This window comes from Ursus americanus, chromosome 3, assembly GCF_024610735.1.
Source record: "Ursus americanus isolate L20-20 chromosome 3, mUrsAme1.1.p, whole genome shotgun sequence".
Taxonomy (NCBI): Eukaryota; Metazoa; Chordata; class Mammalia; order Carnivora; family Ursidae; genus Ursus; species Ursus americanus.
The window spans coordinates 38,681,227-38,707,478 of NC_142129.1; the positions used below are offsets into that span (position 1 = coordinate 38,681,227).

The 26,252-nt window shown below is 32.4% G+C and overlaps 1 long non-coding RNA gene across 1 annotated transcript in view; it reads right to left on the reverse strand.

Annotated features, from left to right (window-relative positions):
* LOC123789061 (uncharacterized) overlaps positions 1-26,252 on the reverse strand; it is a 1,398,020-nt gene that overhangs the window by 867,034 nt on the left and 504,734 nt on the right. The window lies entirely within an intron of this gene.

The following is a 26,252-nucleotide window of genomic DNA, read 5'->3' on the forward strand; positions in this document are numbered from 1 at the left end:
TGAATTGGGTATTAGATGTTTTCTTTGCATGCCTTTTCCCTCAGTTACAGATATGCACATGTCTGTATGTATACATGTATAGATGTCTATTAGTAAATGCTTTGAGTTTTAAACACAAGAAATTTGGGTTTGTATGTACAAAACAGAATCAAATTAAAATTCTGCTCACATTGCAGTGATATAGTCCTTACAGTTTAATGAAAATGCAAATGAGTTAACAGCTTAGATGAATAATACATGTTCCTGTATGCTGTATGTACTAAAAAAAAAAATCCCTCAGATAAATGAGTTATAAATTTCAGCTCATTTTCAGCATTTGGTGGTAGAGTATACCCTTTATGGGATATAAAAATTGGTTATTGTCTCATACCAGTTATAAGGCCCCATTTATAAACAAAATATTAACATAAAATAATTGTTAGTAGCTATTTCAGAATGCCTCACATATTCATCGTATTATTCACATAAGAGAATTTTGAAATAGTCATCACTTCTAGAGTAAACAAGTACAACAAATTCCCATCTCTCTTCTGATATGTCTTTTCTCCTCTGTCAAATACATAGATAATTTTCAATTTTTGAACTTCTACTTTTACTAAGAAAGTAAATAGGGAAAGGAGGTATTATGTGGACAAATAATTTTTAAAACTGTAATTTTGAAAAAATTCTTGACTTAAATATAACAATTAGCCTTTGCTTTCATATAAGCTTTTGAGGTTTTATGCTATTAAAATCGACAAAGAGATACAGGAATTTTCATTTCTTATTTCAATTTCCTTTAGAGTAGTTGTTTAATTAAGAAAAGTCAATGTCCACCTCCTTTTGGAGATATACATTTAATCTCCTCACACATTCCTTACTCAAAATAACTTCTTTTAATTTCCCCCTGAAAACAGGTATGTAAATGCTTCAAATGGTGGTATTTAGGTATGCAACAGTTGCTGGGGCTCATAATCTTATACCCAGTCCATCATGTGAATTAATTAATCTTATTACCTGTATGGCCATACCTGCTTTAAGGCAAAATATGAAACCCACATACTTTACTGAAGGGTACGGCCTTGACTGTCATATTTTTTACTACATAGGCCTAAGTGCAATCCCTAGCACAGCTAATTGGGCCAAAGTTTGATCCCTTCCAAAAACCTTGGTTTGAAAAAATAAACTACACTTAGGAGATTCTCTCTCATTAATTGCACTAACAGAAAACAAATTAGCTAATTAACAATGGGTATTGGAGATGAAAGAATGACCTGAAAGTAGATTGAGGATTATGGTAAATCAAAGTTAAGTGTACAGAGAAGGCATGAGAGGACAGAAACGATAAGTAAGCAGAGGAAGAAAAGAAATCAGGAGAAAGAGTTCATGTGGCATATGAGTCATGTCCAGGGTCATATCCATGGTAGGGGACCCAAGTTGAGACTGCTATGGCCTAGTCCTCAGCATAGCTCAGAGTTCAGCATTAATATCCAGGCTAAGCTTCATGAGAGCTGGCTTCATGAAGTCTCTTCTTTGTGGATTTCTATTATGTTCTACTTATATCCTCATGATAAATGACACTTAGCTAAACCTAGCTTCTTTGGTCCTTTCTCATCTGAAACAAAAATATCTATGGAAGACACATGGTCAATGTGGCATTTCAGCTCAAAGTAAAATGCATCTTTTCAAGCAAATGTGGGACTTTCAAAAACTCTTCATTTGAAACTTATTGTCCGTGGTATATACCCCAGGTAGTGTTTCATTATGTCTTTGAACCACAGAATTTTAGGTCTACAAGTAACACTAGATATCATCTATTTTTATGTTATCATTTTAAAGAACAGAAATTTAGAATCCCAAGTACCTTTTGTCATTTGCTAAAGGTTATACTGTTCTAAATCAATTTAGCAGAGACTAGAATTCAAGTATTCTAGCCCCTACCAGAGAGGAAAGAGAGGTAGAGGGAAGAAGGAAAAAAAGAGAGGAGAGACAGAAACAGAAAGGGACAAAGAGAAAGTGACAGAGAGAGAGAGACCATAAATATGTGATATTAAAAAAAATAATCACTTGGAAAATTTATCTTAGTGTCTATCTATTTAATTTGGGCATTTCTTTGTTACCAATAGTACCTACTTAGAGATAACACCCTTTTATTCTGATAGATGAAACAAGCAGTCTTGTCAAGAAGACCTGTCAAGAAGAAACTGCTGTCTTGTCAAAAAAATAAAATACAATAAAAAGAATATAGATTGTCTTGGATACTGCTGGAAGAGTGATTGCTAAAAACTAAACATTAGCAAGATTGTAAAAGTCTTGCGGACCTTATAAGAAGCACATGTGCATATCAAATATTTTTACACTGAAAAATTCGTATTATTGTGTATATATAATTAAAATAGATGCCTATGAAGATTAAATCAATTTAAAGCACTCAACATTGTCCCTACCTCATAGTAAGAGCTCAATCCACATCAAATGATTTTCTTAACGAATATATATATATATATATATATATATATATATATATATATATATATATATATATAGAAAGAGATAGAGAAAGGGACAGAGAGAGGGAGAGAATGTGATTATATCTTCACTCTTTATTGTGGTAAATGTTACAATGGGTCTCATTTCTTTAACTATGTAGTTTGTTTTTTCTTTATAATTTCTCCATTCGCCTTCCAAATTGAGTAATTTTTTTCACTAAAGACCTTGAGTTTTAAACAAATGGATACATTTCATTCTTGATCATACTGGCCTATTGTTTTGCATAAATTGTCAGTTTCTAAGTTTACTCAAGGCAGTTTAAGGAAAAAAGCTAAACTTATTGTCATGATAAAGAGGCATTACATAGAATCAAAGACAGCAAGTACAGCTGGATACTATCAAATTAATCAAAATTCAATATCAGAAACCCAGATTATTAATAATAATATTAATATATAATATTCTGTGATTTTCACTAAATACGAACAGTTATTATCAGAGGAGCCATTATGGACATAGCATTGGAAATTTTCATTTAAAAAGTTAGTCTTAACATTATATATCTATTAAGCATCATTTTCCATTGGCCATGTCAATTTCAGAAACACGGTGTTAAATCTTAGCATGTGTATGAAACTAAATACACAGTTCTTTATTTTTTCTCATTAGCACTAAGGAGGGTTTTCCTAGAATGTATTCTAGGAGTGGAGGAGGGGAATACAGACCAGAGAAGATTTTTAGCAGAAGAAATTTAATAAATGGTGCCTTTCTATATAGTATTATATGAGAAGGATTTATATTTCAGGGAAAAGCCAAGGACTTTAATGTAGAAGACTGGGGAACAATAGGAAAGGATGGGAAAGTTCAAACTGAAGATAGCATTTATAAATTAATGGTTGGGCCACGTAAAGTTTTGATGATCCAACATGTAAATCTAGCTATGAAGTCGATTTATCTAGCTTTGTGGTCCATTCCTATTTGTTATTTATGCTTTTAATTTTGGCTTAGACAGCAGCCATAAGTTTACTAAAAGAAATAAATATAAGAGTCTCTCTGGGCTTGCCTTAGGGAATCAAACTGATTTCATACATCTTTGCCTTGAACTGGATTAGACCTTTTGAAGATAAATATAACTGTGGAATAGAAAAAAAAGATGGTTGAAGACCTAATGTGTTTGGTCTTATCTTTGAAACAGTTATCTTTCCTTCCTAGGTAAAAATGACTTACTTTTGAGGTTCACTGGAAAAAAGAAAATATCTTCTGTAAGTGGTACTCAAAGTTTAGTTGTAACGGTTTTTAAGGATTAAATGGAAGTTCTGGGGAAGAATAATCAGAAGAGAGTAAGCAGAACAATAGCTCCTTGGGTTTGGGCTTTAAAAATAAACTATAGAGTTTATTTTCCCCATTCATGAAGGACACATATTTCCTAAGACCACCATCAGGAAAGATTATTGACCAATCAGACTACAAAAACAAGTTTTGTTATTTTCAGGCTCTAACTAGATTTCCAGTTAGAAATAATGAAGCAATGGAAAAATTGAAATAATGGAAAATGGAAAAGTGACAGAAAAAGAGTATCAAGAGAACAGTGAAGTGAAACACAGAAAGAAATGTTTCATGAATTGTGTTAACTGCTGCTGATAATGAGTCAGATAAATTACAATTTCATAGCACAAAGTCAGCCTTACTATTATGTAAGACTTGAGATTCAAAGATGACTTCAAAGACTACATATGCAGTTCTTTAATACTCTCTATGACTCATTTGCCTAGTAATAAAATTCATGTATTCAAATAGGGGGTTTCAACCCTGGATACACATTATAGTGGCTGGGATCTTTTCTTAAACAAAACAAAAGAAAACAAAACCACTAGCTCTCAGCCATAGAAGTTCTGATTTAATTTTCATGGGATGGGATTGAGATTTGCTTTAACATACAAAAAATAAACCAGTGCCTAGAGTTAGGCCATTGCCACAGGTATGGTCTAAGGTTCCCACTGTGAACACAGAGGCCTATGAAGGCAATCTGTTTGCTTGCTTGCTTGCTTTTTGTGTTTAACTATGGAGAATACAACACACTGGTAATATTTTTAACCTACTACCAACTATAACCTCTAGACATTTTTCACACCTTATAAAGCCATCTCCTCGGTTTTCCTCTTTTTACTCTGGTTTTTGGTTCCAGTAATAGACCTTTCTACTAGATGGACCTCCCCTAACTTTTATCTTGTTGAAATTATATCATCATCAAATGGAAATGAATATAATTGCATTCCCTGACTTGTAAGTAGCTTAATATACATCGCCTCATTTGAACTTCATGACAACATGACTCACAAGTTAATTGCTTTTTTGCTATATACATTATTTCATTTACCCTCATTACCATTTAATCATTTTCCCTATTGCAGATTTGAATATTCTTTAATAATTCAGCAAATATGCACGATAGGCAGTATATCTGATATTGTCAATGAAGAGATCAACACCAAGAACAGGGCTCTCACTGTATGATCCCACAGAATACAGTGTGTGCCTGAGTGTGTATATAGGCCAATAAAGAAAAAAAAAACATAACCTATAAGTACATGCATCACATGTCAACAACAGCCATCTGCAGAAATGAGAGAGATTTTTACTTCCTATTTTCATATTTCTATGTTTTAAAGTTTGTTTTTTAATCAAAATATAAAAGGTGTTTTCTTTATACCCCTTATGATCGCCTGATGTATGGTGCATCATTATTAGTTCATTGGCTATCTTACTTTATAGAAATAAGCTCTACAAAGTGAAGGCCTACAGCGTTTATGGCCTTTACTGATCAATTCCTGGGACCCTAAAAATACCTGGCACATATAGGTGCTCAATTAACAGCTGTTGAAGAATTTCAATAATTAAGGAATAAGTAAACCATGATATATCAAAATCTCCATGGGATATTATCATGTTAATAAAAATGATAATTACAGAATATCAAGAAATAGTTTTAATTAAATATTCATTCAGAAAATTTACATGAAATATTTAAGTATTACTATATAAAAAATTTACAATAACAACACAAAAAACTGAATTGATAAAACAGCTGAAAGGGAAAATGTCACAACATTCTTATACCAATGTTAACGTGTTAACAATAGTCCTATATCAGTGATGAAAAAATGTGACATTCCTTCTGATTTCTATTTTTAAATTTCCTGTGAGATTTACGAACTGTTTATAATATGAAAAATCATATGATATTTGATATATTTGAAATCATTATATTTCAGCTTTGTTTTCAATTAATATACTGATTTTCTTTAGGTGGAATACTTTCTGGTTCTTTGTTGTCATGGAAGGTCCATAGATAAGGCAGGTTTTATAGAACATGTACACAATAAAAGAAACCAAAGAACATAAATGTAGTAATATTTACAATGAAGCCTAAACAACTTCAAGTCTCAGGGTAAATAAACACTAATTAGTATCCAAAAACTAGGGTTAGTGTTTTAATCTCTTGTTCCATCCAGAAGTTTGCTCTATTAAGGATCATGAAAGCATTGCTTTAATTTCAATTTAAATCATAGATTTTATGATTCCCTTATAGGAAAAAATAATTCTCTAAAGAGAAAAATGCTTTAATAACAAGTTATAGTGACAGCGCATCTATGTAAAAATACACTGTGATTTTCATATAAAGCCTAAATTTAAGATAGCTCAAAATCTGAGTTAGCTGAACGTTATCCATATTTGGTCTATTGTATAGAATTTCAGAGAAAACATTATTGAAAATAAAATCCTAGCCATTCTAAATATAGTTCTTTTAAAGGAAATCAAGAAGTTACAATTATGACAAAAATATATGTAACTATATATACTCCTCACAACACGTTATTTGGTTCTTTTTGTACTGACTTGCTATACTTTTATTGGCACACAAATATAAAATTATATTAGTGACTTTTTCCACTTACTCATGCGTTTCTTTCTCAAACATTTTTCAACACTATCCCTTGCCTGGCCTGTGGCCATTCTAGGAAAGGTGGACTGGAGAGGTCTCTCTGAGAGGGTTGCATTTGAACAGAGACCTGAATGAGATCTCAATAAAATGCTGTTATTTTTAAGTGAATTATTTAATTTGCTTTCAATTCATAATAATCATAAACTTTTAGAACTCTAATTGACTATAAACATCTAGTACAATTCCTCCATTTGATATACTGAAATGAAACCCAAGATTTTATACAAGTAAGCAAGATGGCCAATTGGAAATTAAGAAAACTGACAATTTTTAAAATGCTAAAAATTTTTAGAAATTTTTTCTAATAATTAAATTCTTAACTATACTGCATGTTGCTTGAAAGGATACAGCAAATGTTATATTTCTTTGTATCCTATATACAACATGGTACTGGCCCATTACACTATAATAATTAAAGTCATAGATTTTAAAGTCAAAGAAATGGGTTTAAATTCAACTTTTGCCCTTATAAGACATATAACATATAATAAATAAATTAGTTATTTAACTAATTCCAAAATTCAGTTTCTTTATTTGAAAGATAGGGACTAAAACTCATAGTAGTTTGTTGGTTATGAGGTTTAATTGTAATAATGTTCCTACAAGTATTTAACACTGTTTAGTAAATAACTATTATTAATTTATTAAATATTCAGTAAAAACTTAATAAGGGATTATCACTAGAAGATCTAAATTATATAGCTTATGTAAATTATTTTTATAATCTTATTTATATTTTATATTTATCTTACTTATAAGATTGTTATATGTATTATTTATAAATTATAAATATTATTCCAATAATAAACTAGGTTTTACATTATGAGAATGACATTAACATTTATTTTAAAATAAAATCAGGATATAAATACATGGTAAGATTTGAAATAAGATTTCAACTTGAAATACAATATCTATGAATGTATTACAATAATAATCTATGGATTAAAAACAAGAATGAGGCAATTTTTGATGTGATATATGGACAATAAAGGACATAAAAAAAGATACAAATCTTTAATGTGATTTTTCTACAAAATAGCCCAGGGCACTTCTTACTACAGCCATCATCTATGCTGTTACTTCTTATCTTGGCATCTGAAAATCCTTCTGCAATGAAATTCAAAGATGAGACTTAACTGCATAGATCCCAAATAGCAGGAACTATTTATCTTAGCAACAACTCAGAATTATTATAATAAATTATGTTTTGATCATATGGCATTGGATGTCCACCTCTCTCTTTGGTAAAATGGGAGATCTTAAATATTTCTATTCTTAATAAATACAACAGATATATGAATTAGAATTGAAAAAATTTTTCTCTAACAGGAAATCACACCAGGCCAAAAGTATTTATGTTTTATAAACAATTAAGACGCTGGAATTTAAAGATGGAGCAATAGCAGTTCCTTCCGCCAAAGACAAGTGCTTTCTGAAGGGAATTTTCTTTCAGTGTGAGGTGTTTCTCACTGAGCATCACATTCTATGCTGCCCCCCTTGAAACATTTTTTCCATCTCTTTTTTACCAGAAAGAAACCTTACTTGTTTTAGAAAAGGACTACAGCAATTGCACTACTAGGTATTTACCCCAAAGATACAATTGTAGTGATCTGAAGGGGCACCTGCACCCCACTGTTCATAGCAGCAATGTCCACAATAGCCAAACTGTGGAAGGAGCCCAGATGTCCACCGAGAGGTGAACTGGTAAAGAAGACGTGGTATGTATATACAATGGAATATTACTCAGCCACCAGAAAGGATGAATACTTACCATTTACATCAGTGTGGATGGAACTGGAGGGTTTTATGCTGAGCAAAATAAGTCAGAGAAAGACAATCATCATATAGTTCCACTCATGTGGAATATAAGAAACAGTGCAGAGGATAATAGGGTAAGGGAGGGAAAACTGAATGGGAAGTCATCGGAGAGGAAGAAAAACCATGAGAGACTCTAGTAATGTTTTATTTCCTAACAAACTGAGGGTTGTTGGAGGGGAGGTGGATGGGAGGATGGGGTAATTGGATGATGGGCATTAAGGAGGGCACATGATGTGATGAGCACTGGGTGTCATATGCAACTGATAAATTATTGAACACTACATCGGAAAATAAGTATGTGCTGTATGTTGGCTAACTGAATTTAAATTTAAAAAAAAAAAAAAAAAGGAAAGGACTACAAAAAGAGCCCTGATACTGAAGTAGACACAGAAAGCTTTAGAGGCATTTTTACTTTAAAAAATATATTTCCTTTTTCGAGTTATGGATACCTAATTAGAGCCACATAATCATCAATTTCATAAGCAAATTCAGCATGATTTTTTTATACTAATCATTTAACTTCAGATATTTGAAACCAACCTGGCCCATCTGAGCAACACCATTCTCCTCCACTCATAATTACTGTAATGTTTGTTTTCAGGATAACTGACACATTTAGCTGCAGAATAAATATTGCAAATACATAGATAGATAGATACTTAGAAAATAATCCCTATAAAAGCTAAATATTTAAGTTAAATTATAAAAGCCTCAATGACTCTTTTGATGCTAAATATACTGTTTAAGCTAATTATTATCATTTCCAATTTCAACAACTTCTCTGCTTTGGAAGCTGTTTATCTTTAAAATAGAATAAATACATTACCACTTCTTTCCTTTTCTGACTTAAAGCAAAAGCCACCCTCCCATGACAAAAAATAAAACAAAACAAAAAAACATTTAAATTGAAAACAAATGCCCTAAATATAAACTGTTAAACAGCTCCAGCCCCTATGTAAATTCAACCAAGTTATATATTCACATATTCTCAAAGACAACTCATTCTGCTTTGTTTTATACTTCATACCTTTTTTTTCCTCTGAGAATGCACTCTACCTATTTTACACAAATAGTTTTGTGATGGCCTTTGGCCAAAATTGTAACCTTCTAACACTCCTGACCTAAATTACTTATCTCTATTACTTACTGCTTTAAATTGAAAATAGATTTTATAGTAAGATTTTTTTAAAAGAAACAGAATTTTATACAACCATTTTAAAATATTTTACCCAAACAATTATTAAGTACTTTCTAGGCAAAAAACAACCCTTTTTCTCTTGAAGCCAACTTCAACAGGAAAAGTGATTACAGATCTTTTCCCCCTACTGGAGGCTTCATGATGCTAATCACCTACTGATGAAGGTAAACTAACTTCCTGGAAACCAGAGCAAAAGCTTTCCCCTATATTATAGTGATGCTGCAGTCCTTATCTGCAAACAATCCCACTCACAAATAGGTTCATGGGGACTCATAAGGGTCATGCAGAAGTTCTAATAAATTTTTGGAGAAAAAAAATTAAAGTCATTCAAAGCCAATTGTAGTCCCATCTGTCCTTGAAAGTGAGTTAAGTTTATATAGATGGCAAGTTCATGTTCAATTGAAATTATAAATCAAACCATAAGAAAATATTTGTGTGATATTATGGCCCTGTTTTGAATGAGATGATTTGTTTATTCTTTTTTGCCAAGGTCAAAACTGAAAATCAATAATTTTGAAAGCATATATCTTCTAACTTGAAGTAGGATTTAAAGACATGCTTATAGCTGACAGTAATCATACAGATGCCTGACCAAAGTTAGCACCCAATTAAATATTTCTTTCTTTTCAAATGTACTATAAAAATGCAAAAACTGAAAGACAAGAAAAACAGCACACAGTAGTCTAAATATAAGTAAATTAATATTTTATACATAATTTTAAAAATTCAAATATTACAGAATTTCTAGACTTCTCCAGCTATGGAGTCCCTTATTTCAACAGCCCATGAGTCAAGTAATCTCAAAATTTTAAAAAACTTTCTAGTTAAAATTCACTTTTGATGTTTCAACATACATTTTTCCAATAATGGGAGTAAAACTATGTTCACAGTAAGCTAAAGAAGGAAAATCTGGTTAAATATGAGACTACTTTGCCTTTCAAATCACCTCTTCTCACATCCCTACTCTGTGACACATGAATTCTAATTGTCTCTGTCATTCTCCTGTTTTCAGACGTTCAAGGAATAGTGGTAAGAATATAACTGATTCTTTCCCAGATTTATTTGGAAACCAAGTAGTTATATAAAGAAGATATATATCTACATATACCCGTATCTATATCTAGATCTACATTCTTCATTAACATTCCTAATTATGACGACTCTTTCAGGATAGATCTTTTCAAGACAGATCTTTTCCTCTATTGTGCCCATCTAAGATTTAGATTTTGGTTTCCAAAATAATCTCTATGTTCAAGCAAAATCTCACCTTCTCATGGAATGAGGCCACAGGACACTCACATTCGAACACATCATAGAAAACTTTTTGAAAGATACACACATATTGAAGATAAAAAGAAATGATTTTCTAATTGGCTTCTTTCACTGAACTTGTGGAATGAAGTTATTTACAGTCCATTTTATAGAAGATGCATATGTGGTGGATGCTGGAGAATGAATTCTAGGATTGCTAATTACTCAGATGTCCTTTCCTCTGTGGCTTCTTCACATCATATGAAAACTGCCAACCTGTAGTTAAGGAAATCTAGAAACTGACATATTCCAGAGCTTGCTAGGCTCTCTACTCACTTATTTGTTTAATGGTTCTCAACTCTGACTTCATACTAGAATCACCCTGGAGAATTTTTAAAATACTGATGTCTGGGCCCTACACTTAAGAGATTCAGCTCAATTATTCTCGCATGAGGCCCAAACTTTGGTGTTTTGAAAAACTTCTTAAATTACTCTAATGTACATCCAGAGTTGACTTAAGTAGTTAGAAGAAATTGATACAATATTAGAAATAATATGAATAATTTATATATACATACACACTGATTATCTTATATTATACTACACTATACTATACAATACATATGTTCATTCAACATAGGGTCCACTCAGGGTATTCTTTGGAAACATGAGACTAACACTACAATACAGAATTTACTAGAAGCAGATTCCTTTGGTCTATAATTCAATCCCAAAATAAAATATAGCTTGTTATTTTTTGCGGTAGTAACCCAGATTTAGGATTGATTAAAACTGTACATACTGGACAGAAAATAAACTGCAATGTCATTAGTTCAAAGGATATTTCAAATTTATTATTTTATATATATATATTTATATATAAATAAAATATTATGGTTTTTTTCCAAATCCTCAGTCAGCTGCTCACCTCCACAAGTAATACTGTTTTGACAGTAAAGAGTGAATGAACAGAACACCTGCATCGAAACAAACTCATTGTAGAATCATCAATATGAAACAATAGTATGCTTCCAATTCCATGAATTTGGGATAGTAAAACAATCAGGGCTTTCATCTTTTAAGTGAAATTCAGACAGGAAGACTATCATTATTCACTTTATTTCTAAAGTAGGTATTTATCTACCAACAAAACTGAAGTGTGTATTTTTATTTTGTAGTGTTTTTAAAATAAGGAGAGCCACACCTACACTTATGTCCTCTAAATAGGCAATATTGTAAACTTAACACTTAAGGACCTATTCAGTCATCTGGATACTCTTTTCAAATAAAGGACCTTTCAGAGCTATATCTTTTCCAGTGACTTTCTCAGTCTGGGTGGCTGATAAATAATGGGAGCATATTGGAAGATGTGTCCGGATGACAAGAGTGTCAAAGGTGGAAACCATCACACAAATAGTTGCTAGAATCTGAAAAGGTCACAGCTGTAGCAAATACAAGAGGGAATACAATATAACAAGGACCTGAAGCCAGTAAATTAATAGCTAGGAAAGAGAAAGAGGTCACAGTAACCTAGATCTCGACTTAGAGCAGAAGAAAGTTAAAATTTTTAAGAAGCACATAAAAAATGATTTTAATTTACCTTTCTCTTTTTGATCGCAGAGTGTTAATAACTGTTATAAACTTAAAGCATCTTAATTTGAGGGAGATGGATTTAAATAGGAAAAATTAGAATAGTAGTCATTTTTAATTTTCAATTGGCAGTTTTGTCAAAAGGTTTCCAATTTCCTAAGCAGTATTTCACCCCATCTCCCTCCAGACGCTTTAAAGATTCTCACTAAAAGAACACAATATAATTAGTATTTTTACAATATGATCAGAGAATCAAAGGTCTTGGGGAAAAAATTGTGGAATGGCAGTGGGGCTACAATGACTCTCTCTTCAGGCAAAAATAAAACAAAAGCACAGAGGTAAAGAGGAAGTGGACAAGACATGTAGATGAGAGCCAATAAGATATTTTGTGCATGCACACACACATACACACATACGGAATGTCAGCTGTGTGCCATTATGAAAAGTCACAATGTGAGTAGCAAATGACAGCAAATGACAATGCAGCTCAGGGAGCCTAGGGATTCCCATACATATTCTGGTTCTGCTCTCTAGCTATGAAGACCACCCACATAGCTGAGACCCTAGTAACACAAATACATTCATCAGGAGTTTGCTGAATTATTACTAAGAACAGAAATCTGGTAGGCACTGATGATACAGCAGTTAAGGAAAAAAAGTCATGATCCATACCCTAATAAGCTTTAAAGACCCTCAAGGACCTTAAAAACATTCCATAATTTAAAAAAAAAATGAAAAACAAACAAACAAACAAACCCCTTCCGTCATTAAGTGCTGGAAAACATCCACGTATTACAATTTCGGTGGCACGGGGAGTAGTTGCATAGAGTGATCTTGGAAAGTGACTGAGGTTAGAGAGTAGATAAGCATGTAGAGACTAGGCATACTGAGATTTTAAATAATACTGTAAATTTGACCTCCTCTTATCACAACAGGTAAAGCTTATACATAACCATATACTGGTTATGTATAACAGTGGTATGAGGGAGAAAACAAAGGAATGTATGGCATCAATGAGGATTATAAGATACTTGAAGGAAGGGAATGGTAAACCTTTATGAAATCTACAAACATTCTGGTTGATTCCTGGAAAGGAAGCAAGGCAGGGGTTTTTAAATAATCAGTCAAAAAAATTTTTTAAAAAATTCAAAAGGCAAGGAGGAAAATAGAGCAATAGAGGCAGAAAAAGCGGAAGTCTTCAAGAAAGAAGGCTAGAGAACTCATTCGTCAGAAGTGCATGCCTGGAGTGCAGCCAAGGCAATCCAAGATGTTACAGATCAACTCAGAACTTGAGTTCTAAATCTAAGGGAAAACAAATGGAGGAAGTTTTGTAGGCAGAATCCATACTTGCCAACAATACCCATATTCACTGACTGCCTTATACTACCACTAGAAGACTAATTAAGCCAAAAGAACCAAGTTTTTGTCCTGAAGCCAAGAAGGACTGGTTCAAATAGATAAGGATTTACTTTTCCTATGGAATGATGAAAAAATAATTTATCATGTTTATGGGTGAAATCAGGAAAAATTAATATATGTAAAATTGTGCACTACTTAGAATTTTGACTTGCTAAAAATAGAGCCTAATATGGAAATTAAATCTCAAAATTATTTAAAAATAAATCTATTTTATCCTATATATTTTTCCTACTTTAAGAAAAACAGTTGTGGGGATGCCTGGGTGGCTCAGACAGTTAAGCATCTGCCTTCAGCTCAGGTCATGATCCCAGAGTCCTGGGATGGAGTCCCGCATCAGGCTGCTTGCTCAGTGGGGAGCCTGTTTCTCCCTCTGCCTGCTGTTCCTCCTGATTGTGCACTCTCTCTCTACCCTCTGGCAAAATGAATAAATAAAATATTTTAAAATTTTTTTTTAAATTTTAAAGAAAGAAAAACAGTTGTGTACAGGAAGAGAGTCATTACAAAGACATTGGAAGTTCATTGTATAGAAGTGATTTACCTATATGTTCCTCATTCCTTTTAGAGTAATTAAAATATTTTCAAAAATCATTTAACAAATGTGGATACTTATTTTCACATGTATGAATACTTATAGTTGTATAGTGAATGTAAAAATAAACAAGAGGTACCAAGTATTTAAAATGATTTAATTCATGACTGATCTGTAACTTTGTCTCAAAGTTCCTCATTCGTTAATGTGTCCTTTTTCGGTAAGGAAAAGGACCCTTTGAGGTAGGATGGTTCCAAACCCAGTTGCATAGTCCACTTAGTTCACAAGGATCAAATCAAAACAAAACATGTGCTATTAATAGTACCTTTGATTTGCTAATCCCTTGCCCTGGACTGAACCAAATATGGCTTTAAAAACTCTCTGGATACTTTCTCCTATAATTTTCATCAGCTAAAATACACGCAATGAAAACTAAAATATGTGACCTTGCCATCATCCTCAATAAAGTAACATTTTCAAATTCACTTAGATATTACATTTACAACAGAATACAAAATTTATATGTATTCACAATTATAGGTATTCACAAAGAAAATAATAGAAAACAAGTGCTCATCAGATGTAACTGCTTTTATGTGTTGTCCCTCATACAGAATGATAAGCCAACATCCGGAAAGTCAATAGTAGCCAACATCAGCTTTTGAGGCATTTGGTAACCAATTTTCTGGTCATTAACTCAGACCCATTGTGCTAATTATAATCAGTCCCAGACATAATAATAAAAAATGACTACAAGTAAAGAGGTCTCTCTTTTTTTCAACCCAACTTTAATTATCTCTATTTCTTTTTAAGAAAAAAAAATGCATTGCTTCAATCAGGGAGAATTTTACTTTAGCTCAATGAAATTTTTTTTCAGATTCTTGTGTTAATCCATAGCTTTATACTTACATTGAGTGAGAGAATTTTAAGACCATGATTCCAGATTTTTCAAAACATTATTTGAGAACAGTTTCAATTTTCAGACTTTGTTACTTCCCAGAGGCAGAAACTCAAATAGTCCCAAACACAATATGAAATGAAAATTGGCCAAGCAAATTCACTGCCAAAGATGCTGAGCAAAATTGCAGCCCAGAAAAGAGGTGAGTTTGCTAGGGGGTGAACAAAAGGTGGGAAAAATGAGTTCTTATTTGCCTTAACGATTCATTCTTCTAGCAGGAGAAAGTGCCTACTGCCCACGAGAGTATTGGGAATTATTTACCAGCTCTATCAGGCTGGTTTTACAGAAACAAGAGTCATCAGGGGAAAAAATGAAGTCTGGACTATAGCAGAATTTACTTTGGCAATTTAAATGAAATGATACCACAGTTCACTCTTAAAAAAAAAAAAGTAATTTTGTTGTCTTTTATTTCTATTCAACATCAAAAGAAAATGTGAAAAATAAAAACACATTAATATAAAACAATTCTGTTCATTAATTAATTTACCACCTAAAACAAAAACTAGTTTTATCTATTTTGTTCCTGTTTGGTTTTGTTGTCCATTTCACTAAATCACTATTAAATGTAGGTTTGAATGCATCAAATCAAACAATCTCATTCTCAGAATATAAAAATAGCGTGTTATTTAATTGCCAAGTAATGGCCATAACAAATTGAAATTATGTCTAAAGATAAATTTGTTCCCTGTATAATGCTGGTTACTATCTCCCTGAGAAACAGACACAAAGAAAAAATTAAGTAGATACAAATGAAGCCCTAAACCACTCATTATTTACATAGTTTTGAGAGTATTCTTAGTAACTAATAAAATTTTAAAATTTACATTTTCTTAAACTATATGTTTACCTTCACCCCCACACAGCCAAGTTGTTTTCTTATATTACCCTCATGTGTCACTGTTGGATATACTATGATAAATGAGGCTTCCTCTTAAATTTGTATCTTTTTTTAGGGAGTCATTAAAGCATCTAGTGCATAACTATTTTTTCCTTATTTTCATATTTACATTGCACTTTATTTCCTCATTTAACCATAAATTTCTAAAACAGAGACTGTTGTAATTGCTTAGGTCAAATAAGAAACTTAAGTTTCAAAGGACATTTACAGTGAATATTCAAAGTTGATGTGAACCACCAAAATCTTCTATCTGAAGAATGCAGCAATAGAACTTGAAGAAAACGTTCACCCTACCCTGGAAGGGAAATAAAAAGTTTCAAGTCTGGTATTGTTGGGGCCTCCAGAAAAAAAAAAAAAAAAAAAAAAAAAAAAATTCAAGTCTGGTACTACAACTAGAAAAAGACAAAAATATGCAATCATCAAATTTCGGATGCTAAATGTCATCCTTCAAATGTAAGGAAGATATATGAACCTGTTACATTGTTTAATCAAATTTATTAACTAAATTATCAGAAGCTGCTCAAGTGCTGAAACAAAATATAGTGATTATACATTAATAAAAATCACAACATAATTTAAATCTTTATCTCTAAGTATAGCTTAAATATTGGTTCTGTCTAATCACTTTATTTCTTTTGTATTAAAACCCTGCCTTGGATTTCCATAACTATGTTAAATTAAAGTGTTAAGAGTAGACATCACTTTTTCCTGATTTTAGGGGGAAAAGCATTTAGTGTTTCACTGTTAAGTATGATGTAAACCAGAAGCTTAATTTTAGAGAGGTTTTCTATGACACTGAAGAAATTTCCTTTCATTCTGTATTTGTTGAAAATTCTTATTAGGAATCAATTTGGGTTTTGTCAAATGATTCTTCTGCACTGATAAAACCATGAGATTTTTCTCCTTTAGTCTGTTAACAATGGATTTGATGGGGGCGCCTGGGTGGCACAGTGGTTAAGCTTCTGCCTTCGGCTCAGGGCGTGATCCCGGCGTTCTGGGATCGAGCCCCACATCAGGCTCCTCCGTTAGGAGCCTGCTTCTTCCTCTCCCACTTCCCCTGCTTGTGTTCCCTCTCTCGCTGGGTGTCTCTATCTCTGTCAAATAAATAATTAAAATCTTAAAAAAAAAAAAAAAAAGCAATGGATTTGATGGATTGATGGATTTTTTTGAATATTGAAACAACACTGTATTCCTGGAATGAACTCCATTTTGTTGTGGTATGTAATTGTTTTCATATGTTGCTGGATAAGGTTTTTGATTATTTTGCTGAGGATTTTTACATCTTCGTTCATGAGACAGCCATCTGCAGTTTTCTTCTTGTGTCTTTGGTTTTGGTACCAAAATTAGTTGGGAAGTACTATTATTCTTCTTTTTCCCTTAAAAGAGATGTATAAATTTTGGTTTCATTGTTATTTAAATGAGAAACTCACTGGGTGAAAACCAGTGACACCATCTGGGCCTGGAAATTTCTATTTCAGAACATTTTTTTAAAAATTATGGATCTATACAAGTTATCTACATCATTTCGAGTTACTTTTGGTAGTTTTGTCCCCCAAAGAATTGGTGCTTTGCATCTAAGCTGCTAAATTTATGTGTGTAGAGTTGTTTGTAATATTCCCTTATTATGCTTCCAACATTTTCAGGATTTGTGGGTAATATGTCCTCTTTTATTCCTCATATTGGTAATATGTATCTTCTTTTTCCCTTTGTCAATTTTGCTAATGGTTTATATATACATTTTTTTAATGAACTAGCTTTTAATTTCATTGATTTTGTTTCTTTATTTTATATTTCATTCATCTCTGCTCTTATTTCCTTCCTTTAACTTGCTTTGGAGTTACTTTGTTTTCACTTTCTTGCAGGTAAAGCTGAGATTATATTTTTAGACACTCTCACTCTTTAAAAAGACCATTTGGCTTTATAAATTTCTCTTTAAGCACTTCTTTGGTGCTTCCCACAAGTTTTCATATGTTGTTTTTTTTCTGTTTTTATATAATTCAGTGTTGGTGGTGGCTTATTTTCCATGAGATCTACTCTTTTATTCAGGAATTATATGACAGTACATCATTTAATTTCTATGTTTGAAGATTTACCTGATATCTTCCTGTTATTAATTTCTAGTTTGACTCCATTTGGGAAAGAAAACATACTATGTATGATATTAATTATTTTAAATATGTTGTTTATTTTATAACCAAGGATATGGGCTATTTGTGAATGTTCCATAAGCATATGACAAGAATACATATTCTGTAAGTATTTGATGGAGGGTGCTGTAAATGTCAGTTAGATCCTGTCGGTTGATGTTATACCCTTGCTGATTTTCCAGCTTGTCATTTCTGTCTTCAAAGAAGGACCATGAGGATTCCCACCCATAATTGTAGATTTGTCCCTTTTTCCTTTGAGTTCTATTGATTGTTGCTTAATGTATTTGGAAGTTCTGTTATTTGGTGCAGACACATTTAAAATTATTACATCCTCTTTTATTTAGTGGACTGACCCTTGTGTCATTATGTAGCATTTCTACCTGTCTTTAATAATTTTCTTTGTTCTGAATCTATATTGATCTGATAGTGGTATATTCGCTACAGCTTTCTTTTGTGTGATTGGTGTTTGCATGACATATTTTTTCATCCCTTTACTTTTAGCTTACCTTTGTCTTTATCTTTGAAATGAGTTTCTTGTAAAAAAAATATATAGCTATGTCATATTTTTTAATTCATTCTACCAGTGGTTTCTTTCTGTATTTTGACCATTTATATTTACATTTAATGCAATTACTGATATGTTAGGAATTAAATATGCTATTTTATTATTTGTTTTCTGTTTATGCACTTCATTTGTTTTTCTTTTCCTGCCTTCCTGTGAGTTACTTGATCCTTTTTAATGTTTCCTGTTATTCTACTACAGTGTTTTGTATATATAACTGTATAATTTTTTTGGTGATTGTTCTAAATACATAACACTGCTAACTTAGATTGATATTCTAGCATTTCAAGTGAAATGTAGAAACATAGCACCATTTCGATATTTTTACCCTCTTTATGATTAGTTGTCATAAACATATCATTTACACACAGATGACCCTGTCAGACAGACAATACAGTAATTCTGCTTTTAAGCAGCTAATATCATTTTGAGAACTCAAATGTTAAAAAATATCTTTATATTTACCTACATCTTTCCCTATATCATTGTTATTTCTCTAGTTCTGGTATTTCAAGTTTCTTTCTTTTCTCATTTTTTTCTTGCTGAATAACTTTCTTTAACCATTCTTTTGGTAGTTTGTTTTATTATTTCCAAGGAATTGGTCCATTGTGTCTAAGCTGTCAAATTTATGTGTGCAGAGCTATTTGCAGTATTCCCTTATTATCCTTCTAATGTCTTCAGGGTTGTAGTAATATTTCCTCTTTTATAGCAGGACTGTTAGTGACTAATTCTCTTCAACGGAGAATGCCATTGTTTCTGAAGGATATTTTTATACTATAAAAAATTGTGGGTAACTTTTCCTTTCAGTAATAGAAAATTTTTGTGCTGCTTCATCTGGTTTCATGGTTTCTGGAGAGAAATCTGCTGTCACTTAGATTATGTTTCCTTATAGGTAATGTTTTATTTCTCTCTGATTGCTTATAAGATTATTTATTTCTCCTTAGTTTTGAGACATTTGATTATGTGTCTGGGTGTGTATTTCCTTAGTTTATTTTGTTGGTATTTGCTCAGCTCCTTAAATTTGTATGTAGATTTATGTGTTTTGCTATATTTGGGAAATTTTCTGCCATTATGTCTTCCAATTATTTTTTCTCCCCCCTTTTTTTTCTGTTCTCCTTCTGGGACTCCAATGACATGAATGTTCAATCTTTTGCTATTGTCCACAGGTCCCTAACCTCTGTTCATTTTAAGTTTCCTTTTCAGATAGGATAATTTCTATTAATTGATAGTTTCTAAAGTTGATCTATCTTCAACTTTACTGAGTCTTTCTTCTCTCAACCCAATTCTGCTACTGAGTCCTTCCAATGAGTTTTCATTTTATTATATATTTTTCAGTTCTAAAATTTCCATTTAGGTTTTCTCTATATTCTGTTTCTCTGCTGAGACTTCCTACCTTTTTAAATTTTCAAGAGTTTATAATGGCTTATTAAAGTATTTTAATGATAATTACTTTTAAATTGTTATTTCTCAATATTTGTATCAATTTTGTGTTGACATCTGTTCATTGTCTTTCTCATTCAAATTAAGATTTTCCTGATTTGTGATATGACTATTTTTAATTTGAACTTAGACATTTTGGATAGTGTGTTATGGGTTCTGGCCCTTATTTAAACCTCTTTGCAGCTGACCAGGCCAGGAGTCAGAGCTCTTTTCTCACACACAGCCTCTGCAGATGGTCACTGGCCAAGAGGCAGAGACATCTCATAATTATGGGATGTGTGTCTCCCACATTTAATCTTTTTTTTTTTTTTTAAGATTTTATTTATTTATTCGACAGAGATAGAGACAGCCAGCGAGAGAGGGAACACAAGCAGGGGGAGTGGGAGAGGAAGAAGCAGGCTCATAGCGGAGGAGCCTGATGTGGGGCTCGATCCCAGAATGCTGGGATCATGCCCTGAGCCGAAGGCAGATGCTTAACCACTGTGCCACCCAGGCGCCCCTCCCACATTTATTCTTATTCTTGGTTTTTGGAATTACTGGCTGATTTAATTCTTGGTACATTCCGGGGGTTTTGATTTAGACACATTGCTCTGATTATATCTTTGGTTCCCTTATATTGGATTACCTGCCCTGTTTTGTTCCCAAGGTATAAATAAAATAGGCTTGTATACTGAGATTCTCAGTGGAGATTATTTAGACTCTTCATAATGTGGAGATTTATAAATTGAAGGACAACTAGTTGTAGGTTTATGCAATAAAGTTTAAGTAATGTCCAAATCTCAGTGAGCTGAAGAGTTGTCTATATGGGTCAGGTATGACTACATGAAGCTTTCCAAAATTTCAGTAAGTAATTTTCATTCTTGTTCAGATGGAGAAAGATTATTAATCATGAAATAATGCCAGGATTAGAAATTAGAAACTAGTGAATTTATGCTAACGATTTGATAAGTTAAGTGAGAGAATAAACAGAAAGGGAAGATGAGAACTAGGTGTTTTGTTTGGGCAGAGGGAGCAGGATGGGACAGGAGAGAGAAAGATGTTCTACTATAAAGAATGATACAAGAATGGAACCTGAACTAAGGATACTACAATCTAACCAGCAAAATTCAGATTATCTATTTTGGTATTCCTTTTACAAGGGCTTTAGCAAGATTATCCAGACTGCAGAGAACTATTACTGCACAAGTTTATTGCATAAACCTGCAACTAGTTGTCCTTTCATGTCACAGGAGTATGCTGTGGTTGAGAAGGACTACAAAGAGTGAAAGCTAGAGATATAGAGATAATCTATTTGCATCAAGATCCAGGTTAGAGTTCTAAGTGTTATAACAGAAGAGGTTATGACCAAGAAGATAAGTAACTAGTTACATACCAAATGTTAATAATGTGGTTTTTTAAAATTTATTCTTTCAATTTTGACTTCTACTTCTGCTGAAGAGAGGTCTGCCTTCAGATCATCTTCTCATTTCAACCCTACTGTCCTGTTTGTCTACCATGTCACCTTATGTAGAATCTTTCAACTCACAAAATAATATGGGCCCCAAACTACAGAGGTCAGATTTGTATTAAGTATGCAAGACAATGTAGGATATTGGGACCATGTCCTGGAGCACGATTACTGTATATAAAGTCTGCGTGTCATATCTCTTGTCCAAAATGTCTTATTGTGGGGATTGGTTATTCTTAATAATGTAAAAGAAAAGTAGGCTTTCATTGAGTTTAAGGTTGGCTGAAGTAGGAGCTTCTAAGAGTCTATGTGTTTATGATAACAATTGAAAATAAAGTATAATTTTGTTTTCATTATGGGGTTTTTGGATTACTAATTTTGTAAACATAAGGCTTGTTTCGTTGTTATTAACATGCATTTCGGAGGGCCTAATACATGACAGGCAGTGATTGTGTGTCAAGTACTATTCTAGATGTTTTATGAACATCTCTTTTAATATTCAAAATACTTCTTAGTGATTAGGTATTATTAATTCCATTTTTAGAAGACTGAAGATTCAGAGAAGCAAAACAACCTGCCTGCAGTATTTCCTTTGCTCCCCTTGAAAGATGGAGTCTTGTTCTTGTTAGTCCAATTCCTTCTCTTTACTCTCCTGTACTTTACTTCCTTATGTCCCAACCTCCCTATTATTTCCCAACCTCCCAATTATCTCCTGATAATCCCTTACCTAGAACAGTTTGGCAGTCTCCACTTCCCTTCCACTCCCCCTTCCTGTGTTCTCCCAAATTATACACTCAGGCTCCAATTTTCCAGATCTAAAGCCATACTTTTGAACAAAGTAATTTCCTGAAATAAAGTCTATCCTCTCGCTAAGTGTTCCCTGATTTTACTTGTATTCTAGAGTATCCATTTAGCTTACTGTCTATGAGATTGGTAAATATAATTCAATATGTGGGAAAATGTTTGTCCCAATTAATTAATTTGCCTCAACTAATCGAAAGGTTTTCATTTGAAAGATTATGCCTATATCAATGTGTGTGTATTTGGTTTTTTATTTTATTTATTTAATTTCATATATCTTATATGTATACCTTTTAAAAATCATTTTTAATGATTACCAGTACTATGAAGATGATATGCTTAAGAAATGTAGCTTAATTAGCTAATAAGATGAGTGAAGTGGTAAATTAGTCAGCCATAGATGAAGTATTTGACAACTATCCTCGAAAGAGGAAAAGTTATTTTCTAAAAATCATGTCAGGTTTAACACTGTCATGGTCTCATGGAATAGAATTTGAAAGCTCAAAAGTACATTTGAGATGATGAAGCTGAGGTGTATTACTCAAGGACTGAAGATTGCTCTCAGGGAAAGGCTTAAGTACATCAGGCACTATTTAATATGGTTGCAGTACATAGAAAATGTGCATAAACTCTAACCCATGATTTTTTTAAGTTTTATGGGGAAAAGCACAGTATTTCTCAATAATTGCTACAAAAGATCCAGCAATTCATTTAATACAAAGAAATGAAAATATATTTAGTATGGTTTTTATAGTTTTATGAACAGAGAGTTTATTATTTTCCTGAAGCAATCTTAAAATCAGTAGAGAAAAGAACAAGGAAAGCCTAGGCATATTATCTGTGCACATGAAATCTTAGTTTCTCCTCTTCTTATTCCTACCCTTCTTCTCTCTCCCTCTTACTCTTTGCCCTTTCCCTTGCCCCTGCCCCTGGTGTTTTTCTCAGTTCTCTTTGTTGTCTCTGTGTCTGTGTCTCTGTCTCTCTCTATCTCCATGTGTCTCCCTCTGACTGCAAACAACAATTCCGTTGAAATTCACTCAGTGCTTCACTGAAGTTGTACCACTTAGAATTCATTTTTAAAAAGTTCCAAGTGAACATCATTAATTACCTTAATTAAATAAGCATGTATTAAAACCTCACTTTGTGCAAGTGTGGTAGGCACTGGAGGCTCACAGAAACAGATGATGCAACTCAGCACTAAACAAAGGAGAGAAGATAACATATTTACCATTGTTCAGATATTTTCATTCTCATGCACATTACTTACTATATGCTTATAATTCAGGCAAAACTTGATTCTGTCTTTATATTTTATTTTCTCCTTATGATGTTTTATGCCATGTAAATGAACATCATGATTAAAAGCATTCGAAATACTGCATTTGTCAAGTTCTATAATACCTCCCAACCAGAGGAGAAAAAAGAAACTGTCACCAACTGAGGATTTATTTAAATCACAGAGAAAGAAAGAAAGAGATTTTTAAAAAGGAACAGAACGAAAAGAAAAGAAAAGAAAAGAAAAGAAAAGAAAAGAAAAGAAAAGAAAAGAAAAGAGAAAAGAAAACACAAGAACAATTTTTTTAGCACCCAAACAGCAGGCAGAGGCTACTTCTGTTCCTCTTGCCATTTTGAATAGCGCACTGAATTGAATACACTGCAGTAAGAGTCTATTGTACCTTAACTTTGACATGTGAGGCTTATGATAAACCTTGACTTCAACTTTGTTTCCAATTAACTCACCTGCAGGGCTCATTTAATCCTTTGCCTATTGTTCACCCCTTTCCGTATTTAATTGGCACTCTCTTAACATCCCAAATGTGGTTTGTCTTCTTGGCACAGCATTGAATCCCAAGCAAATAATCCAAATGTTTAATCTAGTCTTCTAGTTCAGCTAACATAAAAATATTCCCAAGTTGAGCTACTACAGAAAAACTACGCAGAAAATAGACTCACTTTAAGCTGATTATAGGCTCATTTTAAGGCAAAACATTATAAATAGAAATCAATTTTCTTGTATGTACTTCAAAAGACATTGAGTTTTGGCTGGAGTTTTTCTGGTTAAAATATGATTATCCAAAGTAAACAGTCTCTAGATCTGGCTTAATCAAATTTGCTTTTGTTAACTTTGAAAATATTTCACATGTTGCCTGTTATATTCCTACTGATTAAAAAACTGAATATTAATACTGAATATTAATACTTTAATATTGAATTCCATGGCTTGATTTCCACAGAGAAATCATTTTAAAATACAATAAACTGATTCTGACATTTATACTTTTCTATACTAAAAATCTGTTTAAATTTATCTAATGATAGGGCATCATGTGCTAAATATAAGGAAAAAGGGAGCTTTAGATTTGAAGAAATATGTTAAATTGAAATAAATGAAAACCTCTATTACTTCCTCTTAATATTTTTAGGACTCTAAGAGACTCTAGGCTTTCCTATAGTGTATTTTTTACAAATGGCATTACTTATTACTACTTACGCAAGGTAAAATTACATTATTCTAATCTTCATTAATTCTAGTGTGATTATTTTATATAGAAGACAGAGGAAACTGACTTCTACATAAAATAATAAAAGAAAAGAATACATACTTTTTGTAAAATCTGAAGAAAATAAAATGATAAAGAATTATAGCACCATGTTTGAAAGAAATTTCTAAAAAAATGTATATTGGTGACAGGAAACATGAGACATATATATGTACATGGGTTTCAATACATGTCAAAAATGAGAATAAACTCAAGAGGTATATATAACTGAACATAATAGGCTATACACTAAAATTTAAATTATTAGTTTGTTGTATTACAAAAAATATGGTTCAATATGTAAACAATGCTCTTGATTCATAATTAAAGCCCTTGCTTCAACATTTGACTAAAATTAATTCTGAGTCCAGTAGCACTATAATAACATTTAGTGTCAATCATTTAAAAACTGTTCTGTGTCATGAGGGAGAAAAGCTATTATCAGGCCTAAGAATTAGTAAAAGTGTCAGGCAAGTAAATAACCTGTCATACAGCTGTTAATACTGATTAATCTCTGAAGCACGATCCCTTTCATAAGTGAAAAAGAAATGTAGAGGCCAGTGAGAGTAGCAAACACTCACAAAATATGCAAGGGCAGCCTAGCCTGGTCCTAATCCAAATGTCACTGATGTTGCTCTGTGAACAAGTTTAACACAAAGAAACAAAGTAACAAGAAAGAAACAAACTGTCCTACCAATCATTTTTTCATTTGAAACAGAGAAAAATGAAATAGATACATAGAAAAAGAATTTTAAAGAAAATAATGTTTTTGAATTGGCAATTCAACAAGATTATCTTTTCCTATTGATAAAGTTTAATTTGTAAAATCATGTTTCATTTATGAATGGTATTCTATCACATGGATGTACCTTAAAGTCTTCAACTATTAAGAGCTACGTTTAAGAACTATAGGTAAGTTCACTGTGGTTTTCTACAACTGTAAAATCTTTCCCTGCAGCTTTTGTGATATATCTGAAATGAGTAAGATTCCTGAAATGAGTAAGAAGCATCAACCAACCTAGTCCAGCAACACAGCTCTCTGAGTGAAAACGGAAAGGTAAGTAAAACAGTAACCACTGAGAAGCTGTCTATGCAGAAATGCAGAAGCCCAAATAGTGTTTTTAAAGTAAGTTTTTCAAAATTGGTCCTTGGCTTCAGATTTTAAATTTAAAACCCAGG